Source organism: Ambystoma mexicanum, chromosome 10 (assembly GCF_040938575.1).
Source record: "Ambystoma mexicanum isolate Mex_15411 chromosome 10, UKY_AmexF1_1, whole genome shotgun sequence".
Taxonomy (NCBI): domain Eukaryota; kingdom Metazoa; phylum Chordata; class Amphibia; order Caudata; family Ambystomatidae; genus Ambystoma; species Ambystoma mexicanum.
The window spans coordinates 767,274,213-767,300,561 of record NC_090932.1 but is presented as its reverse complement, the minus strand read 5'-3'; positions in this window follow the sequence as shown (position 1 = coordinate 767,300,561).

The window sequence follows — 26,349 nt, the reverse complement described above, 5'->3', positions numbered from 1 at the left end:
GAAAGACCAAAAGGAAAACCCAACACGAGACTACAACAGAAAAAAACATAGTAATAAACTTATCATCCAGAGTCTTGACTGGGAAAGAAATAGAAACCTTACAGAAAGGCCTAAGTTTCGTTCCTACCTATGACAGCACACTATTTGATTCCAAAATAGAACTCTTTAAACTTATTAGGAAGATGAAACTGAAGGTGTTTTTCAGTGAACTAGAACATCAAGAAGCCAGAGAAGAAGCAGAACTTAAGGAATTCAGAAGTAAAAGTACCTTTATTCCTCCAATAAGTATACCTTCAATAGAAATCTTCGAAAAACAAGTCACAAGAGACTTTGAGAAACTTAAGTTCAAAAGTCAATCACCTCGAAACATGAAACCTCACGAACTTAAATTGATACGTGATCTATATGGAGACCACACAATCACAATAAGGGCTGCGGATAAAGGAGGAGGCTTAGTACTACTTAACACAAGGGAATATGAAGAAGAATGTGAAAGACAACTAAGCGATGGTAATACTTATGCCAGATTGACACAAGATCCCACATCGGAGATTAAAGAGAATTTGAAGACTTTGTTGGACAAGGCGGAGGAATTGGAGTGGATTAATCACCACACAAAGAAATTCTTGATTAATACACACCCTAAGATACCACACTTTTATACCCTTCCTAAGATACACAAAGATCTCATCAAACCCCCTGGAAGACCAATCGTAGCAGGGATTAACAGCATACTGGAACCCTTAGGGAAATATGTGGATTACTTCTTACAACCACTGATTCAAAAAACCAGTACATATATCAAGGACTCGACACATTTTTTACAACTCTTGAACGAAACTGTATTCAATTGCAACAACATATGCTTTACTATCGATGTTAAAAGTCTCTACACATCGATCCCGCACGATTTAGGGGGTGAAGCGGTAGAATGGATGCTACTCAATGCTGAAGAGATACCGGCTCAGAAAGAATTTATAATGGTTCTTCTGGAGTTTATTAGTAACAACTCATACTTTCGATATAAGAATGAGTACTATCTCCAAGTGGCTGGGACAGCCATGGGAGCCACCATGGCCCCCTCTTATGCTAATTCATTCATGCATAAATTCGAATCCGAACATATACTACAGAATGAACATTGGTTCCTGAAATTAAGTCTCTGGATCAGGTACATTGACGATATATTCGGAATATGGAAAGATACGGAAGAGGAATACCTAAAGTTCTTCGCACATCTGAACAGCATAGATGCTCGTATCCAATTCACTCAAGAACACTCCCAAACCAACATACACTTCTTGGATGTAGACATTAAGATTACTGACACAGGATATCAGACTACCATCTTTCGAAAACCCACGGATCGTAACAATCTATTACAACGTCTCAGCTTCCATCAACCGAGCCTCATAAAAAATCTTCCATACAGCCAGATGCTCAGGGTGAAAAGATTGGTAAGTGACCCAGAAGACTACAAGCTAGCTATCCGTGAGATGGGGAAAAAGTTCCTGGAAAGAGGATATACAGAAGAGGAAATAAACACAGCAGAATCACGAGTAGCCACACAAAACAGAGAAGAGCTATTGAAGACAAAAACCAGACAGGAATCAGTTCCACCATTAGTGTTTGTGTCTAGATACTCACGACAAAGTAATCGCATTAAGTGCATTATTCAAAAACATTGGAATACTTTATTATGCGATCAGAGAGTTGAACATCTATTTAAGGAAGTACCCACATTTGCTTACCAACGGAGTCAAAACCTAAAAGATAGACTGGTTCAAACTAAACCAGCACCTAAAAAGAAGCTTACAGAAAGAATTGGGACGTTTCCGTGTTTAAGTTGCAGTAATTGCAGCTATGTGATGAGAGGAGAGACAATAAAACATTCACACACAGGAGAGACAATCAGACTGAGAAATTTTGCTACATGTGATTCAACCAACGTGATTTATGCTATCAAATGTCCGTGTGGACTGTACTATGTGGGTCAGACATTGCGAGTAGCAAAAATTAGGTGGAATGAACACAGATCGTGCATAAGAAACCATAATCCAAACTCAGCAGTGTCAAGACATTGGGATGAAAAGAAACACAACTTGGTCCAAATCCGTTTTGTCATCCTAGAGGTGGTTTCAAAAAGAGACATCCACGAGAATTTCCAAAAAAGGATGGACCAAAGAGAATCCTTTTGGATAGACCGGCTGAGCTCCCTTTCTCCAAAGGGGCTCAATGAAGAAATAAACTTTATGTGCTTTTTGTAAAAGCATTTTGGTCAACTTAATTATTTCTTTACTCTTCGATTTTTTATCTAAAGAAGATTTACACCTGCCATGTAAATATCTGTCATATATCTGCTATCCTTTTGTCACAATCTATTTCCTAGTTGTATTATTGCGCTGTTTATTTTGCCCCAAATTGCTCTAATGACTTAGTAGCGACAGTAAATATGTTCGGGAGCGAAAATGCTCTAGACTGTTTATCTCTTCCATATGTTCAATTGTTAATGCGGACCTTATGTCTTGCATATAAACACTACTACGACAAAAAAAAATTTAAAAAATTTGACACACGCTGCTAATTTTCCAATTACTACGGCTACGGCGCCAATTGACGCTGTAGACAGTTAACTACTTGCACTGTCTCACAGAGTGCTGGTCACCATGGAGACATCCCCGCCCCCGGGCTAACACTCGGGGGTGGGGCGCGAGGCGTACGTGCACCAGGTCGGTCCACGACGCCTCGTACCGTCTCCATGGTGACCTTTAAAACGAAAGGTAAACTTACACGAGCGCGTTCCAAGCGGCTCAGTCTGCAGCTACACGTTGTGCACGGCAGGAGCTGAGTAAGTACAGCAGTACCGATTAGGATTAACATACCCACGAAAGAGATTGAGGATGACTCAAAATTGTTGTTTAATTTGCTTATAGATCTGATTGTGTATACGTACAACGACTCGAGTTCAGAGATCGGCTTGACCGAGGTATGACAAATATATAGAGCTAAAAGAAAATGATAGAATGTCTTTCTACTTTAGTCAACTAATTGACATACCGTTTTGTTTTATTTTTGCTTATTTCCTCTCCAAATGAACATGACTCGTGGATGGGTATGTGATTTTCGAAATAACTCTCTACAAATGTCTGCAATAATTGTTATATTTGTTATAATTACTATATTTGCATATACATATACTGTTACTAGTTAAACTAATTTTTATGCTTTTTGCTATAATACCGCCCTGAAGAAGGATTGTATCCGAAATGCATTGGCACCAAAGTATTATGGGCAATTTGAGATGAGAACTCATTGTGTGATGTATAAAAATTAAACTTCCATTGGCGGCAAACGATATAGGAATGTGAATTAAACAATTCCTGCCAAAAGAATTTATTGGAACTCTATTACTTCCATATCATAAATCAGTGACTGAATATTAGCAACCAAATTGGGGCAAACTGAGATGCGCCTTTCTTAACTTAGTGGATACACTTTGTTTCTTGGAAGTTTTTTTAGGATGGTTTGTTCCCATTTTAATGTAACCAGTTCTCTCAAGAATAGCAATATTGCCCCCCTACTTGTCTGACTCCTTGATTCCAATTGTTTCGTCCTTCATAATCCCATTTAACGCTCTGTGTTCCAGTGGTGACAGGTTATTATTGGGCATGTGCTGACTTTTGGTTTTCTGGATATCTATTAGTCTATGTATGTGCAGTAATGACGCTTTATAAGAAAGAGTCTCAATGACACTATCCTGTGATGTCTCTGGTGTGAATTTAGATTTGATTTTAAAGTCAGAGTCAAAGATGGTATCCATCTCAATTTCTAGATCATGCACAATCTGAGGTCCTGATATATTGGCTTTGTTATCTAGGGATAGGAGTAATCTAGTGTATACTATGTCACCAACTGTGAATGTGTTTGGTCTAATGTTAGTGCTGGAATTATCCATTTGATCTTTGCTTAAACCATTAAAGTGTTTTTGGAGTTTCAATTTTCTTATGAATTTATATAAGTCAATTTGTATTTGTGTATAGTCCAATGGAATAGATGATGCAAATGAAAAGCCTCTGTTAAGGACATGCATGTCCAGGTAATTCAATGTTACCCTTTTAGTTGGGGACAGATTCTGTTCACAGGATTCTGCTCTGGTCCTGGGTCACCCAGAGGATTGTATTTCATTGTCTATTCTTACACTTTCCCTTTCTCTTACTTGCCCCTATGCATCGTCTACATCTGTTTTCTGCATTGATGAATCTTGTGCAGTTGGATCTGCAAATCTTACATGTTTGGTATTGTCTTGCCTGTGCCCTCTTCTGAACCTCCTGATTTGTTATAAGAAATTGCCCTTGTGTGGCTGAACATCACTTGTGGTTGCAGTAGCCTGAGTAGATCTTGATGTTCTCTCCCTATATGTATCAGTGTCTGAGCTGACCAGGGAAGAATTAGGACTGCTATCCCGTCAGCAGGAAGTCCTATTGTCATTGTCTTATTTTTGCTGAAATGTATAGACCCTATTGTCCTGTTCATCTCTATAGAATGTTCTGGTTTTACGAAGTTTGACTTCATCTTGGTGTTTGCAATGTATCTCATTCATAGTTTGGCATGTTCTCTATCCACATGCTCAATGAGCAATTCAGTCACTGTCCTGGAACTAGTATTAAGGTTGTGCTCCCATTTTTCGCATTGGTCTGCATCTGCGGTATTGTTGAAATCTGGCATGATAGAAATTCAGAGGCGTCTGGGTATTTTTTCTTGCTCAAAACACTTTCTTATGGTACCCCTGTCCCAATGTTTATTAATGTATTAATTGCTTAGTCAAAAAAAGAGGATACCAAATCTCCTCATGTAGGCGGATCAGAAGGCGTTTCTCTTCTCTTATTTCAGCCCCTCCATCATAATTCACAGAGTTTTGCAGGGAACCTGGGACCAATCCTTTCACAGTGTCCCAGTGGGCTATCAATGTGCCACTTGAAGCTGTCTTTATCAGTAATGTTTCATCTTTCATTTGTAAACCTTTAGTGCTTTTGCTCTGCAAGATGTGAGAGTATGTATTTTATTCCAACGCCCCATCCTCTGTGCTAGGCTCTGGTCCTGAAGAATGCAGCTGACCTACAGCTTAACCCGCTGAAACCGGTAGACGATTACAAGTGTTCAGGCTAATTCCCTGCACCCCCAGGACGATCAGATTGATTGAGAGCCTGCGTTGAAAAATCATTTTAAATGGATAAAGCAGGGTTGACTGCATATTCTATCACACTCAAGAGGGAGGAATAAAAGTAGAGAATACTCCCCAGAGTGTTTTTAGATTTTTTAGGTGTATTCCTAATAGGAAAGTAGTGAGTTAGTTTAGGGCCAGCCCTTCTTCTATCCCCTTTGTTAGATGGGCGGCACATCAACGCCAACTAAGAAGAGAACAACAACTGAAATGAGGGATAGCTAGACTTTCTTAAATGCAAACCATGGGGCGGGAGCTAATTAATCATATCCCAGCTGCAAAAGATGCCAATGCTTCAAAACAAATGTCCTAATGGTGTAGCTAAACATGTGGAATGTGGTGGCACACACCAACATACCCATCTTGGGGAGTTCTTTATGTGACAACAGCTGTTCTGAATCCTGATATTGTGCCCTCTGACATAATTGCTGCAACAACCTATGGGGGTAACCCTGTTTTGTAAGTCTAAGCCTTTATGAAATAATATCTGCTTATTTCTTAAAATCTGCCATTGTGGTACAATTCCATCTTGCTCATAGGAACTGTCCGTATGGAATATTAATACGTAAGGCTTGTGGATGGAAACTACAGAAATGTAATATTTTTTTTCCTATATGTGTCTTTGTGGTATAAACTGATGTTATGTTATGTTACTTTGCATTTATATAGCGCCATATGTGCTATTGGTATGATCTCAAGGCGCTGGTAGGTTGACCGCCCTCGGGTTGACCGCCATCAGGAACCTAAGTTCAAGTCAGTAGAGAGAGAAGAGAGAGTCATAAGGTGCATATGAGCACCGGATATGTGTGCAGCTGGTGTGGCATTCGTGTGATAGCAGCTTCTTAGCGGTAGGTGTGGTGGTTGAGAGATCAAGAGCATGTGTTTGTTCTGGCAGGTTGTTATCCAGACTGATTGTGGCTGCGTTAGGCCTGAGGAGAACGCCTGGCTGGGGGGTGTGTAACCCAGCTGTGTTTAGTTAGGATGATGGGGAGTATGAGGCAAGTGATGGTATGAGAACAGCTATACCGAATGGTGTCATAGTATCGCTGTGTTCTAGTTGAGTGGTGGTGTAAAGAAGAGAGTAAGCGTGGAGATGTGATTTTGTGGTTTACCTTAGGTGCTTGAGATCAAGCACTCCAATTTTCCATGCACTCCAACCGTTCCATGCACTCTGACCGTTCCATGCATTCCGACCATTTCAAGCACTTCAATCCGTTCCATGCACTCCCAAATGTTCCATGCACTTCAAACCGTTCCATGCACTCTAGACCGTTCTATGCACTCCAATCTGTTCCATGTACTCCAAACCGTTCTATACACTCAGTTTTATGCACTCCAACCATTGTATGCATTCCAACCATTCTATTCGCTACAACCATTCTATGCACTTCAATCGTTTTATGCACTTCGATCGTTTTATGCATTTCGATCGTTTACGCACTCTAATCATTTTTTTGTACAGTGTCAATTCCGTGCCCTCTTATCTGTTCCATGCATTCCATCCGTTGCATGTACTCCCTCAGTTCTATGCACACTATCAGTTCGATCAGTTCTATGCATTCATTCTGAACAATGCACTTCGTCCGATCTATGCATGTTATCCCTTCATCATTCGGTCTTTTCATTTAATTCCATTTGTTCTACCCACGTTATCCATTCTCCATGCATCATCCATGCACATACTTGACCCATTCCATCCACATACGTCATCCGTTCATCCACATACATTATCCGTTCATCCTCATACATTATCCGTTCGTCCACCTACTTCATCCGTTCCATCCACTTCATCCGTTTCATCCACTTCACCCGTTTCATCTACAGATTTCATCCGTTCCACCCACTTCACACATTCCATCCACTTCCCCCGTTCCACCCACATCACCGGTTCCACCCACTTCACTGGTTCCACTTACTTCACCTGTTCCAACCACATCGGCCGTTCCATCCACATACTTCATGTTTTCGTCCACCTACTTCATCTGTTCTACCCACTTCACCCGTTTCATCCACACACTTCTTTCGTTTCACACACTTCACCCGTTCCACCCACTTTACCCGTTCCACCCACTCCACTCGTTCCACCCACTCCATCCGTTCCACCCACTTTACCTGTTCCACCCAGTCCATCCATTCCACCCACATACTTCACCCGTTCCAACCCCATACTTCATCCGTTCCATCCACATACTTCACCCGCTCCAGCCACATACTTCACCAGTTCCATCCGCATGCTTCAGCCGTTCCATCCACATACTTCACTTGTTCCATCCACATACTTCACCCATTCCATCCACATATTTCACCCGTTCCATCCATATACTTCATTGTTCCATCCACATACTTCACCCTTTCCTTCCACATACTTCACCCTTTCCTTCCACATACTTCACCCATTCCTTCTACATAATTTACCCGTTCCTTCCACATACTTCACCCGTTCCTTCCACTCATATCACTCGTTCCGTCCACATACTTCACACGTTCCATTCACATACTTCACCCGTTCCATTCTCTCATTTTCTCAGTTCTTGCACATATTTCACCAGTTCCTTCCACATACTTCATCTATTCCATCCATCTACATACTTCATCCGTTCCATCCACATACTCACCCGTTCCATCCATATACTTCACCCATTGCGTACACCCACTTCACCCGTTCCATCACCCACTTTCTCCATTCCATGTACCTACTTCTCTCATTCCTTCTACATACCTCACCTGTTCCATTCACCCACTTCCTCCGATTCCGTCCACCGATTTTGCCCGATCCATCCACATGCTTCATCCTTTCCATCCACATATTTCATCCATTCCACCCAGTTCGCCCGTTCCACCCAGTTCATCCGTTCCACCCACATCCTCCGTTCCACCCAGTTCATCTGTTCCACCTGGTTCATCCATTCCAACCCCATACTTCATCCGTTCTAACCACCTATTTCACTTGATCCATCCACTTCATCCATTCCATCCACATACTTCACCCGTTCTGTTGAAGATATTTGACCCGTTCTGTCCACATACTTCACCCGTTCTGTCCACATACATCACCCGTTCCTTCCACATACTTCATCCGTTCCTTCCACCCACTTCACCCATTCTGCCCACATACATCACCCGTTCCTTCCAGATAGATCGCCCGTTACTAACATCCACTTCACCCATTTCTTCCACCTACTTCACCCGTTCCTTCCACCCACTTCACCCGTTCCTTCCACCCACTGCACCCATTTGCTCTACACTCTACACCCACTCGACACTCTACATCGGTTCCATCCACATACTTGACCCGTTCCTTCCACATACATCATCCGTTCTTTCCACCCATTTCACCCGTTCCCTTCACCATTTCACCCGTTCCTTCCATCCATTTCATATGTTCCATCCACTTACATCACCGTTCTTTCCAGCTACATCATCCGTTTTTTCCACCCACTTCTCCCATTCCTTCCACTTACTTCACCCGTTCCTTCCACCCACTTCACTCGTTCCTACCATCACTTCACCCGTTTGCTCTACACTCTACACCCGTTCCATTCACATACTTGACCAGTTCCTTCCACATACTTGACCCGTTCCTTCCTCATACATCACCCATTCCTTCCACCCATTTCACCCGTTCCTTCCATCATTTCACCCGCTCCTTCCATCCATTTCACCCGTTCCGTCCACTTACATCATCCGTTCCTTCCAGCTACATCATCCGTTTCTTCCACCCACTTCACCCATTCCTTCCACCCACTTCACCCGTTCCTTCCTCCCACTTCACCCGATTCATCCATATACATCACCCGTTCACTCCACATCCGTTCCATCCACATACTTGAGCCGTTCCTTCCACATACTTCACCTGTTCCTTCCACATACATCACCCGTTCCGTCTACATACTTCACCTGTTCCGTTCACATACTTCACCTGTTCCGTTCACATACTTGACCCGTTCCGTCCACATACTTCACCCGTTCCTTCCAGGTAAATCACCCGTTCCTTCCACCCACTTCACCCATTCCTTCCACCCACTTCACCCGTTCCTTCCTCCCACTTCACCCGAATCGTCCATATATATCACCCGTTCGCTCCATACTCTACACCCGCTCCATACTCTACATCCGTTCTGTCCACATACTTGATCCGTTCCTTTCACATACTTCACCCGTTCCATCCACGTACATCATCTGTTCCTTCCTGGTATATCACCTGTTCCTTCCACCTACTTCACCCATTCCTTCCACCCACTTCACCCGTTCCTTCCTCCCAATTCACCCGATTCATCCACATACATCACCCGCTCGCTCCACATTCTACACCGCTCCACACTCGACACCTGCTCCACACTCGACACCCGCTCCACACTCTACATCCGCTCCACACTCTAAACCCGCTCCACACTCTAAACCCGCTCCACACTCTACACCCGCTCCACATTCTAGACCCGCTCCACACTCCACACTCTACACCTGCTCCACACTCTACACCCACTCCACACTCTACACCTGCTCTGCACCTGCTCCAAACCCTACATCTGCTCAACACCCTACATCTGCTCAACACCACAACACCCTACATCCGCTCAACACCCTACATCTGCTCAACACCCTACATCTGCTCAACACCCTAAATATGCTCAACACCCTACATCTGCTCAACACCACCACACCCTACATCCGCTCAACACCCTAAATCGGCTCAACACCCTACATCCACTCCATGCTATCATCCACTCCACACCCTACATCTGCACCACACCCTACATCCGCACCACACCCTACATCTGCTCCACGCTCTCATCTGCTCCATGATCTCATCCGCTTATGCTCTCATTCATTCTGCACTTTCATCCACTCTACGTTCTCTTCTTGTCTATGTTCACATCTGCTCTATGCACTCATCCGCTCTACGCACTCATCCGCACTAAGCACTCATCCGCACTACGCACTTCATCCTCTCCCCCGACTTCATGCACTCCCCCGACTTCATCTGCTCCACTTACTTCATCCATTCATCCTCCATTTTTGGTTTAACCATGTCACTCGTCGCATGCAATCCATCCGTTCCGTGTTCTCCATCTGTCCCATTACACTACATCCATCTCATGCACTCGAATCGTCTATTCTATTTGTTTCATTTATACCATTCACTCTTACATTCCATGCCATCTATCTGTTTCATGCACTCTGGTTGTTCCATGCACTCTGTGCACTCATCCGTATCCTGTATTCATCTTTTCCTTCCTTTCCACTTTATTCGTCTCATCCATTTTGTTCCTCTCGTCCATTGCATTCATTTCATCCATTTCATTAATTTCAACCACTTTACTGCTTTCATACAATTTATTCTTTTTATCCACTTTACTGCATTGATCAACTTTACTCATTCTATTCTTTTTGTCCTTTTTAGCTTATATTAGCGGTTATTAGTTTTCAATTTCTTGCTTGGATCTTGATGTTGGATTGTTATTTATGATATTGTTATTTATGATCTAGTAGTTTGGGCTAGTTGAATTGTTGTTATCCACTTTATTTCTCTTGTTCACTTTGATCCTCTTGTCAATTACATTTATTTCATCCATTTCATTAATTTCAACCACTTTACTGCTCTCATACAACTTATTCTTTTTATCCACTTCACACCGTTGATCCTTTTTACTCATTCTATTTTGTTTGTCCTTTTTAGCTTAACTTAGAGGTTATTAGTTTTCGATTTCTCGCTCAGATCATGATGCTGGATTGCTATTTATGTTCTAGCATTTTGGGCAAATGTCATTGAGTTGCTGTTATCCAGTTTGAGTTAGTTTGAGTTAGGGGTCTGTTTTAGGGGGAAGAGCCATGTTTTCAGTAATTTGTGGAAAGACATGAGGTCTTCGGTGCGTCGGATGTGGGTAGGAATGCGTACCACAGATTTGGGGCTAAGGCTGAGAATGATGATCCACCTAAGCTGACTAAGTTTGTTTTTGATATGACTAGGAGGCCAGCAGAGCTTGATCTTCGAGTATGTGCAGGGTGATAGGGTTTTAGTTTGTCTTGAAGATATTGAGGTCTGGTTTTATGCAGTGCTCGGTGAGAAATGCATAAGGTTTTGAAGGTCACCCTTCGGGCAACCGGAAGCCAGTGCAGTGTTTTGAGGGCTGGGGTGATGTGGTCTCTAGGGCCAAGCACTAGTAGCAGTTTGGCTGCAGCATTTTGTGCTCTTTGTAGTTTAGTCAGTTGGTATGTGTGGACTCCGAGGTAAAGGGGGTTAGCATAGTCCAGGCTTGATATAACAATTGATTGGACCGCAGAGAGTCTGTTGGGAAAGGAGAGGTATGGAAAAATGCGCCTAAGAGTTTTAAGGTGGTAGTGGCAGGACTTTGAGACGTTGTTGACTTGGCGCGAGAGGGTTAGGTCAGAGTCTAGGGTGCAACCAAGGTTTTTTACTGAATGGAGGGTGTTAGTGAGCTGGCCAGGGTAGTGGGGGTGGAAGAAGTTCGGTGTTGCCACATACCATGATTTCGGTTTTGGAGGGGTTTAGCAAGAGGTGGTTTGTGGTCATTCAGAGATATATGTTGAGGAGGGAGGAAGCGAGGTCAGGTCGGCAGTTGGGTTTTGAGTTCAGGAGTTTTAGAATTAGTTGAGTGTCATCGGCGTAGTTGTAGCACAGGATGTTGTGTGATTGAATTATTTGTGGGAGGGTGGTCATTTAGAGGTTAAACAGGAAGGCTAATAGGCATGCTCCTTGTGGAACTCCAGTGTCGACTGGTCGGGCTTGGGAGGAATAAGTGGAGAGTAGGGTTATTTAGTTCCTATTGTTGAGGAAGGATGCTATCCATTTGAGAGCGTTTCCACGAATTCCTAGGGAGTGGAGGCGGTCAAGGAGGATTGAGTGGTTGATTGTGTCGAAGGCGGCAGATAGGTCAAGAAGGATTAATGCGGTGCATCATGCAGAATCTGCTGTGTTTTTCAGGTCATCCCAGATTGAGGTTAGGGTGGTTTTGGTTCTCTGTCGGGCTCTGAAACCTGATTGAGCGGGGTCTAGGAGATTGTTGGCTTCGACAAAGGCATTTAGTTGGGAGTAGGCGGTTCGGTCAATGAGTTTGGCAAGGAACCTGGCGTTTGAGATGGGGAGGTATTTTTTGGGCTTGGGAGGGTCGAGGGAAGTCTTTTTTTATAAGAGGTTTGACATGAACCGTTTTGAATGCGTCGGGAAAACTTCCCGAGTTAAGGGAGTCATTTATGATGGTTCTTGCGTGTTCTCCTGAGCAGGTAGATGCAAACATTTCTTTGAGGGTTGTGGCTGGGCAAGGGTCCAGCGGAGAGCCGGATGGTTTGCGGCAGAGAGAAGTTTGAGAAATTGGTCGGCTGATATTGGGCTCAAGGTGTCAAACTTTGGTTGGGTAGTGGTCGCAGGCGGTAGGTTGGCCGGTATGGAGGGTGGATTGCCTGGTGGGTGTAAGAGAGCTAGTTTGTTGGTTAGAGCATTTGTTCTTTCGAGAGCTGTGGTGTAAAAGTGGAGACAGAGTGAGTCACAAAGCAATTGTGAGGTGGTCGGGAGGGTGGTGGTGCATGATGGTTTGGTGAATTCGGTGATGATTTTGTGAAGTTCTTTGCTGGGGTTTTTACAGTTTAGTATTCGGGAGTTGCAATGGGCTTTTTTTGCTTTCCGGATTTCGGCCTTGTACTGACAAAGGTCCCGGGCCAAGGAGGACCTGCTCAGGGGAGTTTTGTCTCTCCGCCATTTGCGTTCTAGGGATTTATATAGTTGTTTAGAGGTCTATAATTCAGGTGTGACCCATCTAGGGAAAAGGCAAGGCAAGCTGATGGTTTGCAAGAGGGTGTGAGCCGCATTAGTGAGGTGTTGAGCCATGAGTCAAAGGCGTCGGGCATTAGTTGTTCATTGAGTATGCGGGTAGGGGGAGGAGACTGGAGGAGTGCGTCAGCTAGGTCAGGAAGTATTATTAGTTTCTTCCAGCATTTGCGTAGATTCGGAGGTTCAGGTTCAGGTAATGGGAGCGGGTTGGGTGAGCGAATGGCGAAAGAAACAATGAAGTGATCGGACCAGATGATAGAGGTGGGGGGGTTTAGATGTATCAGGTTGTGGGAGCTGAAGATGGCATCAAGTGTGTGTCCTTTATAGTGAGTCGGGACGTTTATGTGGGGCTGGAGGTTAATCGCATCTAGGCCGTCAACCAGAGAGTTTGTCATAGGGTTGGTGGGAATGTTGAGCCATATGTTGAAATCTCCTAGAAGGGTGAAGTTGGGATGGTTTATTTGGAGGGTGGCAATAGCGTCGCAGAGGTTGTTTGAGAATTGTCTATCGTAGCCAGGGGGTCTGTATTTTATTAGGAAGCTGTGGGAGAATGAAGGGGGAGGGATAGTTTAATGAGGAGTGATTCACAGGAAGGAATGGATGGTTGGTTGTCGATGATTGAGGTGTGGAAGTGAGACTTGAAGGCGAATGCTATTCCTCCTCCTATGGAGGGACGGTTCAGTGGGATGAGGAAGTAGTCAGGGGGGAAGGCTTCATTGGCGAGGGTGGAGACTGGAGAGCGACAGGGGTGGGGTGATTGATGCTCGATGGGAAGAGTGGGCGAGCAGAAGAGTTGGTGGGTTTCGGGTGGGAGTGGATGGGCGCGTGTGTTGGGATGATTGGGTTTGGCACGGGGGATTTGAAGGTAGGGTGTGGGGGTTTAGGAGTTTCGGTTGTGGTCAGTGAGAAGTCGAGGGAGAGAGGTTTCAGGCACGGTGAGGCATGGGGGGAGGTTGGTGATTGGGGGAAGAGGTGGAGGGTCGAGACAGGAGTGGCGATGAGTACTGAGAGATTGAGGGGGACCAGGTACGGTTTCTATTCACTGTCTTTGTTGCGATTGGTGTATGAGAGAGGGTAGGGGGGGGTCAGACAGGGAGAGGGACGAGGCTTCTGTTCTTGCTAGGGCGAGGCGTGCAGGTTTTAGAGAGGGGAAGGATTGTGGTTGGAGGAGGATGATGGTGGGAGTCGATGAGGGAAGTGGGGAGTGAAAGCTTGTTTGGTCGGGTGTGCCTGGGAGGGTAGTGAGGGGAGCAGTGTGATCATGGTAGGCTGATGGGTGGAGGGGATGGGAGAAGCAGCGGTCTTAGGGTGGTTGGCTCGTCATTGTGCCCCTCTGGCTTGGTGTTTGGAAAGGGGATGTGTAGGGGATGTGGTGGAAGGTGAGTTGATTTGAGGAAGGGGGGATGGGTGGCAGGGCTGGCGGGAGGGGGGCGTACTGGGATCATTTTTGGCAGAACTCACTGGCGTAACAGGGGCCCCTGCAGCCCCCGCGGTGCGGGGGGCCCGCGGTGCGGGGGGCCCGCGGTGTGGGGGGCCCCACCAGCACATGGCTGGGAGGGGGCCCCAGTAAAAAAAAAAAAAAAAATATATATATTTTTTTCTAAAAAAAAAAAGTTTCTTTTGAAATTCACTCTGCATTCATAAAGAACATTTCTGTAACAGAAATAATTTCTTTATGAAGGCAGAGTGACTACAAAAAGAAACTTTCTTTTTGAAGTCTGAGGGCCCCCGTACCCCATGACATGGAAGACCCTAGGCTGGAGGCCTCCATGTCATGGGGTGGGGGGGGTGGGGAACCCTATGCCTTCAAAAAGAAATTGTTTGTTTTTGAAGCCACTCAGCCATCATAAAGAAATTATTTTGATTATGGTTCGGTCCTTAACTGAAATAATTTCTTAATGAAGTTATAGTGACTTAAAAAAGAAACAATGGGGCTCATTCTGACCATGCCGGTCCGGAAACAACGGTGCTGGTAAGCTTACAGGCACTGTTGTTTCTGGACCGGCATATTACAGGTCTGCCTGGTGGGGCTGCCGTGCCCGACAGGTCTGACCCTGCCAGGCACAGCAGCCACGGTAGGTAGACCTGTCACGGAAGCACCGGCACCGTTAACAATGGTGCAGGTGCTTCTGTGTCCCCATTCCCGTGGAGTCTGGGGTTTAACGAAATTACCGGCACCTGATTTCCCAGCCGCCGGACTTGAAATAGCACGGTGGCACTGGGAAGTCAGGCCATAGTAATTTTTTATGGGTCTGGCGGCAACCCGCCGGTAGCACCGGCACGGTTACCGCTGGACTCGTAATGAGCCCAAATTTCTTTTTTAAGTAATAGGGCCCCCCCTCAACTCCATGAGGTGTGCGTGTATGAGTCTATGGTGAAAGGGTGCACACTCAAATGTATAGCCGGCTGCCTGTGTGTGTATGGTGAAAGGGTGTACACTTAAATGTATGGGTGGCTGTGGGGGTGTGCCTGCATGGTGAAAGGGTGCACACATAAATGTATAGGTGGCTACCTGTGTGAGTGTATGGTGAAAGGGTGCACACTTAAATGTGTGGATGACTGGGTGTGTATAAGGTGAATGGTGTGTGTGCTTGTGTACAGGGGCACAAGAAAACCTTCATTTCGGGGGGGCTAACCCTTCAAATGTTGGGAGAGGCGCTAACTTCACATGCGGTGGGGAGGGGGAAACTTATTTGTGTGGGCGCATCCAAATTATTTACGCATTTTAATGAGACTATTCTAGTGCAGATTCAATGTTACAAGCAGTTAACTCTCTCCTATAAGTCTCCTGTTCCCTCTCTACCCTTCCAATCACTCCCCTGGCATGCAAGTACTAAACCCACATCACGATTTCAATCGCCTAAACAATGTGGAATTTGAATGCAGGTACTAACAGTGAAATGCTTTACGTTGGTAATTGCTGGGTTCTTGTTAACAGCAAAAACCAGGTGCCGTTTAAAATCTGTGTCCTGTTCGGTCTGGCAACTGCTCTAAAGGTTAGCCAAGTTGAGTCAATATAGCCCAAAATGTCAGGGGGGGTAGTGCTGAAGCCCAGTCAACTCAATGGTGTTGCGCTACTACTTGTGTTTAATGCCTTGCTTACTCCTAGCCCTATTCTTCCTCGTCCCAGTACTTATATACGAGGCAGTACGTGTGTTTGAGGCACTCTGCCTCATACAAAAGTACTGGGAAGAGGTAGAGGTACATGGAGGTAATGCCTGATTTAGCTACCTGTAATCTTCATCACTCCTAGTCCCACTGTTCCTCATCCCAGTACTTACCTATGAGGCAAGGAGCCTCATACGAAAGCTCTGGGACAAGGAAGAGGGACGCAGAGGTAATTCTGTGCCAAGGAGCTGATTGTGGAGGTTGGGGTGGTGGGTGGGAGGGAGAGTGGATGTGTGGGGGGGCAGGATTGTGTGATAAATCATAATGGTTGTCCATGTCCAGGCTAAGCAGGCATGATATGTGGTATTAGTGGCTAGAGAGGCATTTTGATTTAGCCAGTCTAGTCATTACTCAGTTTGGTATGACTTTCTTTTAACTGGACATTTCTGATAAAGTAGTCCTGCTAACTTTAATTACCTGGCTAGATTGGCATTTGGGTGCTGCCAGTCTAGCCATTTCTTATTGCCGCATTGTATATTTTTCTGGGCATCTGTGATAAAATGATATGATGTGATTCAAGTCATTTATAATGCGCCTGTACACAAGTGTACACAAGGGAGGGATGATAGAGGGAGGACAAGACAAACGATCTCACTAGGCCTTGTGTCATTGTGAGAACGAGAAGTGCAAGGGAAAAGGGAGCAGGGAAGTGCAAGTGAGAGGGGAGGGGAAAACAGGGCAGCAATGCTCTCAGTAGGTGCAGCCAGGGCAGAGCAGCTATTGGTTGTGCAAGGAGAACAATGGACTGCAGGGTTACAGTTAAATCTGTAATTCCAATAGAAGGAATTGGCGTATCCCAGAGAAAGAGAGTGTGGCGTTGAAGATAACACCAAGGTTTTTTGCCTCACAGGAAGGCAAAGGAAGAGGGCCCAAGGTGGTCTGCTATAGTGAGAGAGGAAACACAGTGGCAAGGGTCCCAATGAGAAGGATCTCTGTCTTACTGGCATTAAGGCAGAGATTGTTGGAGGCGCACCAATCCTGAATCGTGGATAGACAGTCAGGAATGAGCAAGAGAGGAGAGGAGGATGAGGGGAGCCTGAAGGAAAGCTGAGTCATCCGCACAACACTGAAAGTTAGAGGATAAGGTAGAGATCAGGGAGGCCAAAGTGGCCAAGTAGAGGTTGAAAAACCAGCGTGAGAGGATAGAGCCCTGGGGAATGCCACAGGTAGAGAGAGGTGGCGGAGAGAATGGGACCACGATCGACCTGGGAGCGGAGTGGCGGTCCAAGTGGAAGTAGGTCAGTCACTCTAGGGTCTGATCTGTGATGCCCAGGTTCTCACTGAGTCGATTGATCAGGATGGCGATGTTGACCCTGTCGAAAGCAGAGGAAAGATGAAGGATGAGAATAGAAGGAATGCTGGAATCAAGGTTAGAGAGCAGCACAGGTGTTAAGGAGAGCAGTTTCCATGCCTCTGGCAGCTCTGAAGCCAGACTGATGGTCATGGAGACAACCAACAGATTCAGTGTGGAGAGTAAGCTGGGAGATGGCAAGCTTTTCCAAGAGTTTGCTCAGGAAAGGTGGAGATTGAGCGATAGTTTTCCAGCAGGTAGGATCAGCAGACTGCTTCTTGAGGAGTGGGTGCACAAGGGAGTGCTCAAAGGGAGAGGGGAACATTGCAGTGGCGAAAGAGTGATTACAGAAATCGGCCAAGGCTGGAGCGAGGGTGTCAATATGGGCTTTGATGGTTCTGGAGGAGCAGCGGAGCACCTGTTTGGACGACACTTTCATAGATCGGACTTGTCTAGAAACCTCGTCAGGTGTTGTCAGAGAGAAAGAGGAAAAAGGAGGAGGAGAGAAGAGATGGCCAAAATGGGCCGAGAGAGGAAGAGGACATAGAGGACAGGATGTCCTGAGATTTAGCAGAGAAATGAGAGGCCAGAGCTGTACAGAGGGCATGGGAGGGAACAGAAGAGGTATAGACCACAACAGGATTGACCAGTTCCTTGCAGATTTTAAAGAGTTTGGCCGTGTTGTTCGAGGCCATGGAGACACATGCTTTATTGTGTGCTCTCTTCTTGATGAGTGTTATTGCTTTGACTGGCATTTTGCTGAAAACAGCCTAGGTATGTCTAAATGTGGCCTGGCATTCTGTACTATAATGTTATTACGTGTTTACACTGGTCTACATTGTGCAGCCAGTTGGAAGCATTAATGTTCCTGTGCACTGTTGGTGACTTGCATGTATTGGATTGTGTTACCCTACAAAACAATTGCAAACACTCTGGCTTTATAGCCAATTTATCTCAGAAAGTGTGCTGTATATTGCATTAAAACACATATTTATATCTTTTTCCTAGCGCAGTGTGCGGCATACCCCTTCAGCAGCACGTTCATGCGTATTGTGCAAGCGTGACAGTCTAGGCCGGCCCAGAGTGTGGCGCAACCCGTGATTTGTTGCCGAGTTGGGGGGCCCCCTCAGCATGGCTCGCAGGGGGGCCCCCACATTTTGTGTTACGCCACTGGCAGAACTTGGTCGATTGGGTGCACTCATGGTTCGAACTGTGAAATATATGGGGTTGGATGACTTCGTTCACACCATCCCACTTTAGCTATATCACTTGATGTTAATTGTTCATACTTTTATGATTAACAGTACTACAGCTGTACCTAGAAATTATTCGTGCTTTCTAAGTTCAACTAATTCACCGGGTGAGGTTATTGTTCTAAGTGTAAACTAGGTCGTAGTGTTTTTAGGCAGATTTTCAAATGTAGCTAGACCATAGAATATTCTATTGGACAGACCTACAAATTGTAATTAGCCACAGATAAGCTGTTAGGCACACTTTCAAATGCAATTACTACACAGATTTGTTGTTAGGTGGGTTTGTAAATTCGAGCTGGACAACAGATATGCTATTGGGCACACTTTTCCAGCTGAACTGATTAGACTATAGATATGTTGTTAAGTATGCTTCAAATGCAGTTATACTACAGATGTGCCATTTAGGAACACTTTCTAAATGCTCTCTCACCACAGATGTGTTATTCGTCACACTTTCAACTACAATTACACCATAGAGAATGCTATTAGGGACTCTTTCTAAATGATATTTCACCAAGTGATATGCCTTTCGGCACACTTTCAAAATGTAACAACACTGTGGATGTTATTAGATGAACCTTCCAATTTTAATTATGCCACAGTTATGCTATTGCGGAGACTTTCTAAATGCAACTTTCTAAGTGCAATTAAGCTACAGGTATGCTATTGGGCAGACTTTCGACCGCAACTTTCTAGATGCAATTATGCTACAGGTATGCTATTGGGTAGACTTTCTAATGCAACTTACTAAATGCAATTACACCACAGATATGCTATTCGTCACACTTTCTAAATGCATTTATACCACAGACATGTGATTCGGCCCACTTTCTAAATGCAAACTAGACCACAGATATGCTACTAGGAGCACTTTCTGTCAAATCGGTAACAAATTGCACTAACCTGGCCAGACTGCGACCCGGAATGGAGACAACTGGCGGATGTCTGGAAATGGATGAATCCCCCGTGGGAGTCCTGCTTCCCAGCTCCCTGAATGATAAACCAGTTAGGAGGTGAGCAGGATCCCCAGGGAAACCCTCCTGGGGGAAAAAACCCTGAGCCGCTGCAACTCTTCGGAACGGGAGGTGGAAGTCTGGACGGATCCTCTATGCGCGCTGGACAACGAAGAGGGTCGGAGACCTTTCCAAGGAAACAAGATAGAACAGGTAAGTTCCAGGAAGACTGGTAGCGAGAAATAAGTAAGAGTGGGAAGTGTGAAACCACGTACAAGGGATTAAGGAGGGTGTCCTCTAAGGAAAGAGACTGCTCTGGGAAGTGTCCGAGGGCTTGAGAAGCCGGTCCTGTTCCGGGGATGTGGTGGCGCTAGCAAACAGAGAATAGAAAGTAAGCTTTAGAATGCCGGGAAGAGAAATCTACTGAAGGGAGATGAGTCTGATTGTACTCACTAACACGGGCGGCCAACCCGCCAGAAAACCCACGAATCCCACCAAATATGGCCAGCAGCTGAGTCTAAGCAAGGGAATAGAAATCGGAACAGAAGTAAGGAAAAAGGAGAAACTCTGAGTCAGTAGAGGAAAGGAGTGTGAGTCCTAGAAGCAAACTTACGGAGCGTCCACAAAGGCAGTAGCGACGCGTATACAGACAGCACTTCCTTCCTTATCAGGAGTCACGTGACCCGGCGCGAGTGCGTCAGATGTACGTGAAACAACTAGACCGTTGTTATCTCTAAGAAAAGTCGCCGTTATGGAAGCCTGCATTATCACGTTATGCGCCGTTCTCCCTATTCTACGGCTTTGCCACCATGACCAACAATGATAATGTGTAACACTTTCTAAATGCAATTATACCACAGATACGCTATTAGGAGGACTTTCTAAATACAAATTAGACCACAGATATGCTGTTAGGAGGACTTTCTAAATGCAAACTAGACCACAGATATGCTATTAGGAGGACTTTCTAAATGCAAACTACACCACAGATATGCTATTAGGAGGACTTTCTAAATTCAATTGTACCACATATATTCTATTAGGAGGACTTTCTAAATGCAATTATACCACAGATATGCTGTTAGGAGGACTTTCAACATGCAATTATACCACAGATATGCTATTAGGAGGACTTTCTAAATGCAATTATACCACATATATGCTATTAGGAGGACATTCTAAATGCAATTATACCACAGATATGCTATTAGAAGGACTTTCTAAATGCAAACTAGACCACAGATATGCTATTAGGAGGACTTTCTAAATGCAAACTAGACCACAAATATGCTATTAGGAGGACTTTCTAAATGCAATTATACCACAAATATGCTATTAGCAGGACTTTCTAAATGCAATGATACCACAGATATGCTATTAGGAGGACTTTCTAAATGAAAACTAGACCACAGATATGCTATTATGAGGACTTTTTAAATGCAATTATACCACAGATAAGCTGTTACAAGTACTTTCTAAATGCAATTATACCACAGCTGTTAGAAGGACTTTCTAAATGCAATTATACCACAGATATGCTATTAGGAGGATTTTCTAAATGCAAACTAGACCACAGATATGCTATTAGGAGGACTTTCTAAATGCAATTATACCACAGATATGCTATTAGGAGGACTTTCTAAATGCAATTATATCACAGATATGCTATTAGGAGGACTTTCTAAATGCAATTATACCACAGATATGCTTTGAGGAGGACTTTCGAAATGCAAACTAGACCACAGCTATGCTATTAGGAGGACTTTCTAAAAGCAATTATACCACAGATATGCTATTAGGAGGACTTTCTAAATGCAATGATACCACAGATATGCTATTAGGAGGACTTTCTAAATGCAAACTAGACCACAGATATGCTATTAGGAGGACTTTTTAAATGCAATTTTACCACAGATATGCTATTAGGAGGACTTTTTAAAGGCAAACTAGACCACAGATATGCTATTAGGAGGACTTTCTAAATTAAAACAAGACCACAGATATGCTATTAGGAGGACTTTCTAAATGCAATTATACCCCAGATATGCTGTTAGAAGGACTTTCTAAATGCACATTTACCACAGATATGCTATTAGGGGGACTTTCTAAATGCAATTATACCACAGATATGCTGTTAGGAGGACTTTCTAAATGCAATGATACCACAGATATGCTGTTAGGAGGACTTTCTAAATGCAATTATACCACAGCTGTTAGGAGGACTTTTTAAATGCAATTATACCACAGATAAGCTGTTACAAGTACTTTCTAAATGCAATTATACCACAGCTGTTAGAAGGACTTTCTAAATGCAATTATACCACAGATATGCTATTAGGAGGATTTTCTAAATGCAAACTAGACCACAGATATGCTATTAGGAGGACTTTCTAAATGCAATTATACCACAGATATGCTATTAGGAGGACTTTCTAAATGCAATTATATCACAGATATGCTATTAGGAGGACTTTCTAAATGCAATTATACCACAGATATGCTTTGAGGAGGACTTTCCAAATGCAAACTAGACCACAGATATGCTATTAGGAGGACTTTCTAAAAGCAATTATACCACAGATATGCTATTATGAGGACTTTCTAAATGCAATGATACCACAGATATGCTATTAGGAGGACTTTCTAAATGCAAACTAGACCACAGATATGCTATTAGGAAGACTTTTTAAATGCAATTTTACCACAGATATGCTATTAGGAGGACTTTCTAAAGGCAAACTAGACCACAGATATGCTATTAGGAGGACTTTCTAAATTAAAACAAGACCACAGATATGCTATTAGGAGGACTTTCTAAATGCAATTATACCCCAGATATGCTGTTAGAAGGACTTTCTAAATGCACATTTACCACCGATATGCTATTAGGGGGACTTTCTAAATGCAATTATACCACAGATATGCTGTTAGGAGGACTTTCTAAATGCAATTATACCACAGATATGCTATTATGAGGATTTTCTAAATGCACACTAGACAACAGCTATGCTATTAGGAGGACTTTCTAAATGCAATTATACCACAGATATGCTATTAGGAGGACTTTCTAAATGCAAACTAGACAGATATGCTATTAGGAGGACTTTCTAAATGCAATTATACCACAGATATGCTATTAGGAGTACTTTCTAAATGCAATTACACCACAAATATGCTATTAGAAGGACTTTGTAAATGCAAACTAGACCACAGATATGCTATTGGGAGGACTTTCTAAATGGAAACAAGACCACAGATATGCTATTTGGAAGACTTTCTAAATGCAATTATACCACAGATATGCTGTTAGGAGGATTTTCTAAATGCAAACTAGACAACAGATATGTTATCAGGTAGATTTTTTTAGTGCAAATTTAAATCACAGACGGAAGAGTTTACAGCAGTTTAGGGTCTGGTGTTGAGTGGTAGGGTAGTATGGCGTGAAGTGATTGCTTCAGTCCCCACCCTTGCCACACTTACTTATTGTTGGCTTCTTGCTCCTCCTGCGGATACCTGCAGATACGACCTGGAGCCGTCTCTGTAGGAGTCGTCCTTTGCCTCGGGTCCTTAGCTGCAGTGGCTGCCCGGGCAGAGGGCTGGCCTGGAGAAGTTCCTTATGGCTTTAGTGGGCAGCCAATCATGGTCGGTAGGCGGGCCAGGAGGTGGAGGAGATAAGGGGAGTGGGTGGGGGAGCACAAGAGGAATTAAGACGGGAATGGAGGCGGGTCTGGGGGCGGGTGCAGTGGGGACGAGGAAATGGAAGCAGGCTGGAGAGGGGGGCACACTCAGGCCTGGGGGGACCTCTAATACAGGTGAAATGGGCAAGAATGGAGGCCCAAAGAGATCCGGAGCTCAACACACATACTAGGGTTTGCTGATGTTGTGTGCCTAAGGCGAGTGGGCAGCAGTGCTCCAACTGGCAGATTCACTCACCTGGGCGCCTAGGTGAAACGAGGGGGCGCAGGCAGTGGCGTGGGACTAAGCCTAAACCAGGAAGGGAAAACAACCAATCAGGGGAGGTGGGAGGGATGGGAGGCGGCACAAATGGATGCGGATGTACAAAGGGGTTGGGGGAGAGAGGGGCAGCAAGCGGGCTGGGTCGGGGCCTAGGATGTTTTTTTTTTACTAAAATGGAGCCGGGCAGCAGTGCTCCAATGGGCAGATTCACTCACCTGGGTGCCTGGGTGAAACGAGTGGGCGCAGGCAGTGGCGTGGGACTAGGCCTAAACCAGGAAGGGAAAACAACCAATCAGGGGAGGTGGGAGGGATGGGAGGTGGCACAGATCGATGCAGACTGTAACGCCCACCTGGTTCCCACGGGGGCGCTGATCTAGTCTGGATTACTGCAGCCTCTTCTAGCGTGATGCGCAGGACCCGGAACACCGATTGGACAGGACCTCCAAATCATGCTTCCTTGGCCCGTAGGAATATCCTTCTTATGGTTTAGAAGGTTGAGCTCTCCATCCTGCTTCTGGTGCAGGGGCGCGCGTTCGTCCAGTTACTTCACTGGTTTTCAGAATGTCACTGGCAAAATCCACTTGACTTTCCTGAGCGATGCGCCGTAAGTATGAAAGTTCAAAGTTCAAGTGAGGCCCCCTTTATGCTGTCTTTCTCACCTGTGATCTGTCCTTTACTTCAGGTGCAGAATGAAGGCGATGCATCGAGGGGTTAACCTGCCGAGGTGAGTAGTAATGAGGGTGATCCCTCTAGATGTCCTTATCATTCCTCTGAAATGTCTCTAGTCCTTTCCCCATTGGGGCTGGGGTACGGTACCTGCCAACGGGGCGGGGCCGACCCGAAATGTGGAAGAAAAGCCGGTAAGTATTATGGCTGTTAACCAGGCTTTCCTTCTGTGAGTCCTTCTGCACACCTTTTGTTTCTTCCTCTCTCCCCTAGGTGCAGAGATGTGGCGTCCGATGCTGACAGCCGCGATGGAGCCGGGAGATGTCTCGAGGACAGGACAGGTGAGTGAAGCGTGGCGCTGCAGCGAGCAACGTGATGCTTTTAAATTGAAGTCTTCCTTCAGGGATGCTGGCGAGAAGATTCCGGATGCAGGTAAGAAGCTTGAAATAATCCTTGGTTTTCACCTTTCTCTTCTCTTCCTTCCTTGCAGGTCTTCCAGGTTCAAGACGGGCGTGGCTGTAGTCCAGGAGCAGGAGCAGACACGGTGAGCGTTAAGCTGCAGGAAGCAGAACAACGCGAAGCATGAGCTGCTGTCTGGGCGTGGCTTAAATAGCCTCCAAAGAAGTCCCAGGTATGTATCCTTCCCCAACTAGGCATGTATCCTTCCCTGGCCACGCCCGAGTTAAAAAATAGTCCCTATGAAAAAATAGTCCCTTTCAGGTCTCAGGGAGGCCTGAAGCGTGCAGCATGGTCTGCATCAGGTAAGTGCACAAAACACCTCCCTTTATGAGCCTGGCGCCTATGGCGCCAGGACTGATGTCCAACATGAGCCTGGCGCCAAAGGCACCAGGACTGAGTCCAAAGAGTCCCTATAAGGGGCCGCTGGGCTTTTACCCGAGGGCATGATGCCTGCTTCCGGGGGTGCTGGGCCTGGCCTGATGCTCCAGGGGTAGGCATCATGACAGCACTCCCCCCCAAGGCCCCTCCCAAGGTCGTTCCTTCTGGAGGTTTCGGTTTGTTTGGGAAATTCCGATGGAACCTTTTTACCAGCCGAGGTGCATGTACGTGATCACTGGGTTCCCAAGACCTTTCCTGAGGCCCGTACCCTTTCCAATCAATTAGATAGAAAAGCTTTGATTTTAAGATTTTGGAATCCAAAATGTTCTTTACTTCGAATTCTGGCTCTCCATCTATCAGGATTGGGTCTGGTGGCTTTATTAATCTGGTTCCTGGTTGTACTGGTTTCAAAAGTGACACATGAAAAACGGGGTGAATCCGCATGTTGGCTGGTAGATCGAGCTTGACTGCTACTCGGTTAATTATAGCTTTGATTGAGTAAGGGCCTAAATACCTTGGATTAAAAGTTCGAGGTCCCTTGAGCGATAAGTGTTTGGTAGCCAACCATACTTGATCCCCAATTTGGTACGGAGGCGCCTCCTTTCGATGTAGATCTGCATTCTTTTTGTATTTCTCTTTCGCATGTTGCAAATGTGCAGTTGCATCCTTGAAGGCTTGAGTTATCGTAGAATGCAAATGATCCACTGCGGGCATTTCAAGGCTCGAAGGTGAGTCCAAGTCTGAAGTACGAGGGTGATGTCCATATAGGGTAAAAAAGGGGCTTTGACCCGTTCCAGAGTGTATCGAGTAATTATAAGCATATTCAGCCACCCACAGAATATCCTTCCAATTACCCTCCGATTGGTGCAACATACATTGTAGAAATTGTTCAAGGGTCTGGTTCGTTCTCTCCGTCTGACCATCGGTCTGTGGGTGGTGGCTGGTCGAGAGTCTTACGTCGATTTGTGCCAGCTGACAACACTTTTTCCAAAAATGAGAAATAAACTGGCTTCCCCGATCGGAGACTAGTATGGACGGGAATCCATGCAAACAGATGATATTCTCGAGGAATTCCTTGGCAAGAACAAAGGCTGAAGGTAATCCTTTCAACGGAATAAAGTGGGCCATTTTGGAAAATAAATCCACCACGACCAGAATAGTATTGTAACCATTACAAGAGGGCAGGTCCGTGATAAAATCTAGTGACAGGGTGTGCC